Source organism: Psammomys obesus, unplaced genomic scaffold, assembly GCF_907164565.1.
Source record: "Psammomys obesus unplaced genomic scaffold, mPsaObe1.curated_primary_1811, whole genome shotgun sequence".
In the NCBI taxonomy this organism is placed as follows: domain Eukaryota; kingdom Metazoa; phylum Chordata; class Mammalia; order Rodentia; family Muridae; genus Psammomys; species Psammomys obesus.
In genome coordinates, this window is record NW_026587216.1 from 7,443,059 (window position 1) to 7,452,049 (window position 8,991).

The 8,991-nt window shown below is 41.1% G+C and overlaps 1 pseudogene; it reads left to right on the forward strand.

The window, feature by feature from the left end:
* The first annotated feature begins 1,345 nt into the window (after positions 1 to 1,345).
* LOC129673750 (small nucleolar RNA SNORA17) lies at positions 1,346 to 1,459 on the forward strand (annotated as a pseudogene).
* The last annotated feature ends 7,532 nt before the right edge of the window (positions 1,460 to 8,991 follow it).

Genomic DNA, 8,991 nt, shown 5'->3' on the forward strand with positions numbered 1-8,991 from the left:
AGATTAAAAATTATTGAAGACCTCTGACTGCTTTAGAATGTCAGCTTTACCAAGGAAGATGAATCAATCTTGTTTGTGTTTGGTGGTGGTGGTGATGATGATGATAAAACCAAGTGAATCTTTCTTTGTATGAATAATTAAGATGTCCATGAGCAGAAAGTCCTACTGACTCAGATCCAATTTAAGGGAATCTGGTGGGTTATGTAAAAATCTGGGTAGCTCATACACCTGGTATAGATGTTTCATGAAATTAAAACCAATGAGCATATACATAATCAGTTCATGAAGGAGAGGGTTGAAGATGCTCACAGTGAAATCATCATATGTTCAAGTATCTGAGTCTATCTCTTTCCTGTGGGAATATGTTTAAAGGGTATACAATTTACATATATATGGTCCATCTCCTCTTATTTTATGATTAGCCCTAAGAAATATGGCCTATGTACCAAGTTCTATCCTAGTACTTGTCTGATTGATTTCCCCAACACATCTTTATAGAGATAAATAAAATAGCCATATGTCTTAATTAGGCTTTCCATTGCTGAGATAAGAAAAAAAAATGTCCAAAAGTAACATAGGGATGAAAGGGCTTACTTCAGCTTACAACTTGTACTTCATTATCTAGGGAAGCAAGGGCAAGAACTCTAGGCAAAGGCCATGGAGGTTTGCTGCTTGTTGGATTGCTCCTTGTGACTTGTTCATCTTGGTTTCTTATATCACCAAAGATGATATGCCCAGGATTATACTGCCCTCTCACACCAATCATCAACCTAGATAGATAGATAGATAGATAGATAGATAGATAGATAGATAGATAGATAGTACTTCCCTCTCACATCAATTATCAACCAAGATAGATAGATAGATAGATAGATAGATAGATAGATAGATAGATAGATTCCCATGGGCTTGCCTATAAAACAATCTATTTCATTTTCTCAGTGTGATTTCTTATTTCTAAATAAGGTTTCAAATAATGTTTCTGGCAGAGAAAATTTCTCAGAATAACACATCAGGATGAGGTAGAAGGATTCATAGATGTGTCTGAGACTAAAGCCTATTATTTTACAGATAACTATAGACTTCAAAAGAATAGTAGAAAGAAACTTTCAAAAACTGATCACATTTTGGAGAGTGTCTCTCACTTTTAATACATCTAAGACAGTAGTTCTCAATCTATGGGGTCATGACGCCTTGGGAAATCACATATCAGTTATCCTGCGTATCATGTATCTATAATATGCTCTGTAACAGCAGCGAAATTACAGTTGTGAAGTGGCAACACAACCATTTTATTGCTGGGATCACCACCACATGAGGAACTGTACGAAGATGTCATAGTATTCCTGTCCCTAGAGGCTTTCTAGGTGTGACAGCTGTGACACATGTGTATCAGTGGGTGGCAAAGAGGAGAGAGGGTCAGTGTTCTGACCTGTGAACACCTGAACAACGATACAACCACCAGCACTAGCACTAGGAGGGCCCAGACAGGGAGCTAGCCAGAGACTACCACCAGACAGGCACTACACAAGCCTGTTGGGCTCCCAGGCCAGGAGGAAAGCCAGAGAGTAGAGGGACCCTGCCTGGGAGCACAGGCCTGTGGCTGGAGTGAGCCTGAGGCAGATGACCCTCTCATGGAGCTACTTGGGCGAGTCCAGGTGAGGAGTGATCCTGGAAAGATCACCAGACGGGCACCATGGGGCGCAGACAGAGATCTAGCCTGACATGACCACCAGTCTGATGCTGCGCAGGCCTGGGGGAGCAGACTGTGGCCGAGATGACTCCTGCCTGGTGATGTAATGCACAGGTGAAGCAAAGCACTCCTGAGTTGACCCCAGACACTCAAAGACCCTGGACATCACTAAGAGGAGCAAGTAAGTGCTGAAGAAATGGAAGAGAAAGAAACAGAAGGATGTGGGCATGATGAAGAGAGGCAGGACTGGAGACTAGGAGGGACAGCCTGATATGCGTATCCAGAGATACCAGGTGGGACAATGGTAGTGTCCTAGCCTATGTTACCAGTGGAAGACACATCTGTGGCCATGGCTCTGCAGTAGTCGTGATCTGTTAACACCAAAGGCCAAGTGAACATTCTGGTCTGGGCTGCTCCCCAAGGATATATTGATGTCTGAGGGTTGTGCAGAATTGGCCTCACTTGTCACCTGGGCATTATGGAAGAGCTGACCCTGGATTATGAGAGCAGAAGAGCTGACCATCCCCTAGCCAGCTGCAGTCCTCACAAGAGTGGGGACCTGCACACAAGATTATGAGCATGGGAACCTGGCCCTGCCACTCTTTTCCCGTGTGGTGGCATGGATGAGGGAGAGACACCTCTCCCCCTTTTGCCACTTGTGGTAAGTCGAACACCTGGCCCTGGGGTCATGAGTGAAGGAGACCTATCCCTGCCCCTCACCAGCTGCAGCACACAAGAGACACAGGCCTGCACCTCACCTGGGAAGCACATTAGAGCTGACCCTGGTAAGGCGCAGAGACTGGCAAGCTGACTCCATTGTGGGGGAGGTTGCAAAGGTAGAGGGCAAGTTTCAAATTATACTTCTTCAATCATACAGATTTTTTTTATACTTGAGAATTGTAGTTTTATAATCTCTTGCTATAATAAATGCAAAATAATTTCTAGAGGAGAGCTGGGGAGCAGTGAGGAAATTGGGTGGAGGGAAGGGAAGCTGCAATCAGGATGCCACGTATGAGAGAAGAATTTGTTAAAAGCTTGGAGAAAAAGGCAGAGAACACTGGGGTGGGTTCTATGGTGTGTCTATTTTAGCCAAGGTCAGATTGTGACTCTGTTATACTAGGCCTGCCTTATGCTTTAAATTTCCTTCTATTTTGGGGTGAGGGGAGGATGGGAGGGGCAGGGTGAGGTAGAAGTCACTGTCAAGGGAAAATAGAGTGGTTCCCAAGGGCTAACACTGTATTCAGGTCATTTCTCCCTCTTAAGAGAGGTTTCTGGTTGGAGGTTTGGAAAACACAAATTCATATATATATATATATATATATATATATATATATATATATATATATATATATATATAATGCTTTTTAAAATTTTACTATTTAATTTCTGGTTTTCCATATCCAACAAGTCACCCTTCCTTGGACCACATGTGGTTGTTTATTAGTGTGCTAAAAGTGAAGGTGGGTTAAGGTTAATTTCTTAGAGCGTTTGTGCCCACAGAGGGAAGCAGGTTCGTACATGTTCAGACTCCTTGAACACCTTTTAAAATATTTTCTTTCTGTTTGAGTTTAAGTTCTTTGTACAAATGGCCACTAAGTTATTACAAGTTGTTCCTAAGGCTTTTCTGCATTTTCCGTCTTCTCATGAACTCACAGACCCTTATAAAGAGCTAGGAGAGGTTAAAAGTGATACAGGAAAATATTTTTTATCCATTTTTGAAACTATCATTGTGTTAAAAAACTAATGATTCTGTGAAATATTCTTAGGGCAAGCCATAGACAAGTTCCTTCTTGATATATCTTTAATCTCTTTCAAATATGAATATGCATGGAAAATGATATTATTTGTTAGTGTCATGAGTCACTTCACAGAAAATTTAAGGTCAATTATTACAGTTCATATATAATAAAATTTTGATTAAAATAGAACTATGAAAAAGTAGATTATATAAGCTTAGGTAGAGTTTCAAAACTATGTAAAATTAGGGGGAAATAGAGTGACTGCAAAGAACAATGTAGAAACAATAATAAAATTTCAAGTTTGCCCCAGCTCACTGTAGCCACTAAAGAAAAGTCAGATACATAATGGATGGTTTTTGTTTGTTTGCTTGCTTTTAATTTTGATTTTGTCTTTGGTTTAGTTTTGTTTTAATCTTTTTTTAATTTTTTATTAATTACACTTTATTCATTTTGTATCCCCCCATAAGCCCCTCCCTCCTCCCCTCCCGATCCCACCCTCCCTCCCCTTTCTGCATGCATGCCACTCCCCAAGTCCACTGATAGGGGAGGTTCTCCTCTTCTTTCTGATCTTAGTCTATCAGTTCTCATCAAAAGTGGCTGCATTGTCCTCTACTGTGGCCTGGCAAGGCTGCTCCCCCCTCAGGGAGAAGTGATCAACGAGCAGGCCAATCAGATTATGTCAGAGGCAGTCCCTCTTCCCATTACTATGGAACTCACTTGGACACTGAACTGCCATGGGCTACACCTGTGCAGGGGTTCCAGGTCATCTCCACGAATAGTCCTTGGTTGGAGTATGAGTCTCTGGGAAGTTCCCTGTGTTCAAATTATCTTGTTCTGTTGCTCTCCTTGTGGAGTTCCAGTCCCCTCCAGCTCTTACTATTTCCCACTTCTTACATAGAATTCCATTCACTCTGTCCATCAGTTGGCCATCAGGCTCAACATCTGCTTTGACAGTCTATACTGCAGAAGCTTTCAGAGGCCCTCTGTGGCAGGTTCCAAGGTTGTTTCCTGTTTTCTTCTGGCTTTCAGAGGCCCTCTGTAGCAGGTTCCGAGGTTGTTTCCTATTTTCTTTTTCTTCTGATGTCCATCCTCTTTGCCTTTCAGGATGGGGATTGAACATTTTAGTTAGGGTCCTCTCTTTTGCTTAGTTTGTTTTAATCTTTAAAGAATGCGATGGAATACATGTGACATGAAAATTTATGGGAGTACTAATTGAGAGTAGAAAAGGGAGTCATCAAGAAGAGGTAGGAGAGATTAAAAGGACAATAGAGGAAAAATAAGAATAATATATAAAAAAATATACTGGTAAAATATTATTAAATCTATCAGTAAATATGCTAACAAATAATAAAAACAAAACAACAACAATAACAAAATAAAAAACAATAAAACAGCCAGCATGTAAAGGTGCTTACTGCCAAGTTTTACTATTTGAGTTTGATTCCCAAAACCTACACACTGGCAGGAGATAGCCAGGTCCGAAAAGTTGTTCTTGGATATCCAAAAGTGTACTATGGTGCTCATACACACACACACACACACACACACACACACACACACATACCCCAATAATAATAATAACAATTATTATTATTGTTGTTATTATTATTATTATTGTTATTATTATTATTATTATTATAGCAACAACAACAATAACAATAAGCATAAGAAACATAAGAAGGGAAGAGGCAGCAAGAAACATTCACAAATGGTATGAATAAAAATTTGCCTTAGCACTAAATTGTAAAACTAAATATTTCATGTTAAACTTTCTAAAAGAAGCATGAACTACAATAGACAAAATCTCTGATATTTCTCAGATGGGTTGCATGGCTGAACACATATTAATTTGGAACTTCAATAAGTCAGGATGTTAATTTACATGGGAACATATATGTTCATGAACTTGTGTATAGGTTTATACGTATTGCAAAAACCACAGGAGAACTCAGTGAATCGTTTTTATATTGTCCGTCTTCCAATGCAGATATCTGTGCTTAATTCATATTTTGCCTGATTAGCAGTTGAGACCTTTCACACTCCCACTGAAAAGAATGATTAAAGAATGGCATTAAAGTATTTGTAAGGTCATTACATCTTAGTAGCCAGCTTGTAGCTGCTTAATTTGATTACATAGTCGGGTAGATTAGTTGATTGATTCTGCACAGTAAGACATCAGAATCATAAGAGCTATGTTTAAACCATGATGGAAGTTACAAAGTGACAGAAGTAAGCAACTCTTAATACTAAGATCAGAGTTACTCATCTGATGGCTTTCTCTCTCCAGAAAGCTTCTAGGAAGTTCTCACGAGTCTTGCCCCACCATGAAACAGAGGTAAATGCAAAGTTCATTTAGATTAAGCATCAATAGGTATTGGTATGTATTTGAATTGATTACCTATAAATCACACTGGCTTGAAAGCTGATGAGCTTCTATCTATCTCACTTGTTCGGTCAATGAGGTAGTCTTGAGTATATACTACATAGTAGGTTACACAGTACAATAGGTTCTTACCTAGATTGCCATAACAAAATACTTTATAGCAAGTTGCATGAAAAGAGCCCAGAACACATTGCGGTAGAGGATAACTGAATCTGATATGGATAAAGAGAACATGGGAAGGCTCCAGTCCCTGTCTGAAAAGAAAGGGAAGGCTATCTGCCGTCAGCTGCAACACCTATGAAAAACCGTGACTTATCAGATGGAGATGCAGGAAATGCTCTCAATGCAGGAAGGAATACAGAAGAATGTAAAGCACTTTGAATACTTCAAGTGGATGAGAGTACCAAATGAAGGAGAGAAAAAAAAATGGACCTCAAGGGCTGCAAAGATAGCTTGGTTAGGAAGATACTTGATGTACAAGAAAGAGTAGGACCTGGGCTCAGACCTCCAGCAAACACATAAGGTATGGGAATATAACTTTCTAAAACCAATTTTAAACTTTATAAAACATTTCAGATTACCTCACAGCATAGTATACTATTTTGTTAGTTAGACAATAAGTGAAATATGCACATACTGATCTTTTTTATTCCATTTCAAGCCTCCAGTTTCCAGCCTTAGATAACTATATAACTACAAATAATTGAACAGTAAACAGTATCTTGAACAAATGACTTTTGCACCCACTTGTTTTAATTAAAGAGAGACTCAATTCCACATGTGTCTTTTCTGTCCCCAGTAGTAATTAATTCAGTCACGGCTGTGAATCTGAGCCTGCAGAGATGAGTCAGCAGGTAAGAGTCCTTGTGATGAAAAACCGGATCTCACAGCATCAGCATAAGGACAGGTGACTGGGGCCTGGCCTGTAATTCCAGCATCTAGGAGGCCTAGACGGATCCCTGGATTGAACCAGCTAGGGAAACTAGGCCACACTGAAAGCTCTGGGTTCAGCAATAGACCCTGCCTCCATATAGAAAATGGGGAGAGATTGAGGAAGACAACTAAGTTAACCTCTGGCCTCTGCACACACATGAACGCATGAGAACCATTCCTGTCTCCAATTTCAAGAACTTGTTCTGGGATCTCAGAGAGCAAAAAAACTGTAACTCTGACCCCACACTGAGGATGTAGTCCTTGTTGTGTCTGGACATGGCTACTCTGGAGAGTTTATTAACTTCCCACACTAATTAGTCCACCAAAAGCATGCATCCCTCAACAGACTAAGGAGAACTGAAGTATGAAAACTTCTGTACCCAAGGTCCTTAAAGAAACAGCCACCCCTGCAGCTATCCGAGAATACGCATTCACATTTTGCAGCAGCATGCTTGACAAGGAATTTCTGTCAGCATGATAATTTCACAGACTCAGTACCATGTATTTACATAGTTTGTTTCATATGATGCACTAGAGATGAAAACAGTCATAAAACAATCAATAATGAGAAAAGCATATAACTGCTTTATATTATCTTACTATTTCATGAAAGAACACAAACAAGATTGTGATGCAATGGAGAGAGAGGGATCCTACAGAACAGGTGCTTCTAAGACTGAGGACAGCAGGCTTTGGAGAAAGCGAGTGGGGAGTGGCATCCAAAGCACCTCAAATTAGAAATATCTGCACAGCTTTTGCATCCTGTTGTTACATACCTGGACTGCCCTGATGTTCAAGCACCCTGCTAAGAACTAGGGAAAAGGGTTTTCCAGTTGAGGGCGATGTAGGCACTTCAGCTTGTATGTTCTCACTTTCTCAACCACCCTTTCCAATAAACTCACATGACACATTTCCTTGCCTTTTTTGCCCCACACAGCTAAGACGTCAGGATCTACAAGAGGTTAAACGTGTCAGGGTGGAAGGGGGACAGGCCTTGCTTTCATACTCTTGAGAACTCCTTTATGCTTCACCTGGCTTGCTCACTGCTAAGGCAAAGCCATATTGCATTTGTACTCTCACCCACCCCCAACATCCACCTGCCCAGAACCATCCCGTAAAAGCTGCTGCTGCTCACCAATGTGTAAGCCTGCGGGGTCGGGGAGGGGGCCTTCTTGTTCTCAGTAATCCTCCAGTGCAACAGTCCAGCCGTGCTCTCTACGCACCAGGTGGACTCTGAATTCACACACTGGCTACAAATCACTCAAGAATACGTCCCTACAGAGCAGCCTTTTGCTGTAATGTGTATATCCTATGGTTTTGCCTGGGGACAGCATCCAGCCAATCTATTTTCTCTCCATGACAACATCCTTGGGCCTTATTAACACTCTCTTGAGCAGTGGCTCTCAACCTGTGGGGCAAGACCCTTCTAAGGGTCACATATCAGATATCCTGCATATCAGGTTATGTGGATGAATGTTAATTCAGCAATGTGGCTGCTCTGATCACATCCAAAGACCCTCTCTCTAGGTCTGTGGGATCTAGCTGGAATGCAAACAAACTCTCAGGACCCACCTTTCATCTCAAACACTGAGAAGGTAGTTTGTAGAAGGAAGGATCCATATTTGAAAGTGAGATCTAATTGAGAGGCAGACAAAGTGACAAATCAGGAAATATTTGACTGAATAAGTTATGCTCAACTCTCATAAGAACAGAGAAGAAATAGAGGCGGCTTCAGAGAGAGCAGGGTAGAGATAGAAAAGTGAGGAGGCAATTTTACCTCTTGTCCTTGATGCTCCAGGCCCTCTCCATAAGAAGAAGCAGAACAAAACAAAACCACTGGAATTCAAAAATCCCGGTACTTCTTCTCTACCTCTTCTTAACTTTTTACTTTCTTCCTGAAGAGATGTTCTTTTTCAGATATCAACAAACATAAGCCTGAGAGCATGCTGAAGGTGGTTTCTCACAAGCTCCCACATACTAGCTCTGTGATCACAAGACCAGCAATTCCACACATACTCCAGCAAGGCCACACCTCCTAACAGTGCCACGCCCTACAGGCCAAGCATTCAAACCCCTGAGTCTATGGGGGCCATACCTATTCAGACCAGCATAGAGCGCACATTCAAATAACCTTTACTAAGAACTTTGCATGGATCTTGTGTTCATCTACATTATTTTTTTGCCTTGGAGCATTGCCTTGTTTGGCAGTAGCCAGCCAGCCATAGGTCAATCCAGTGAGGATA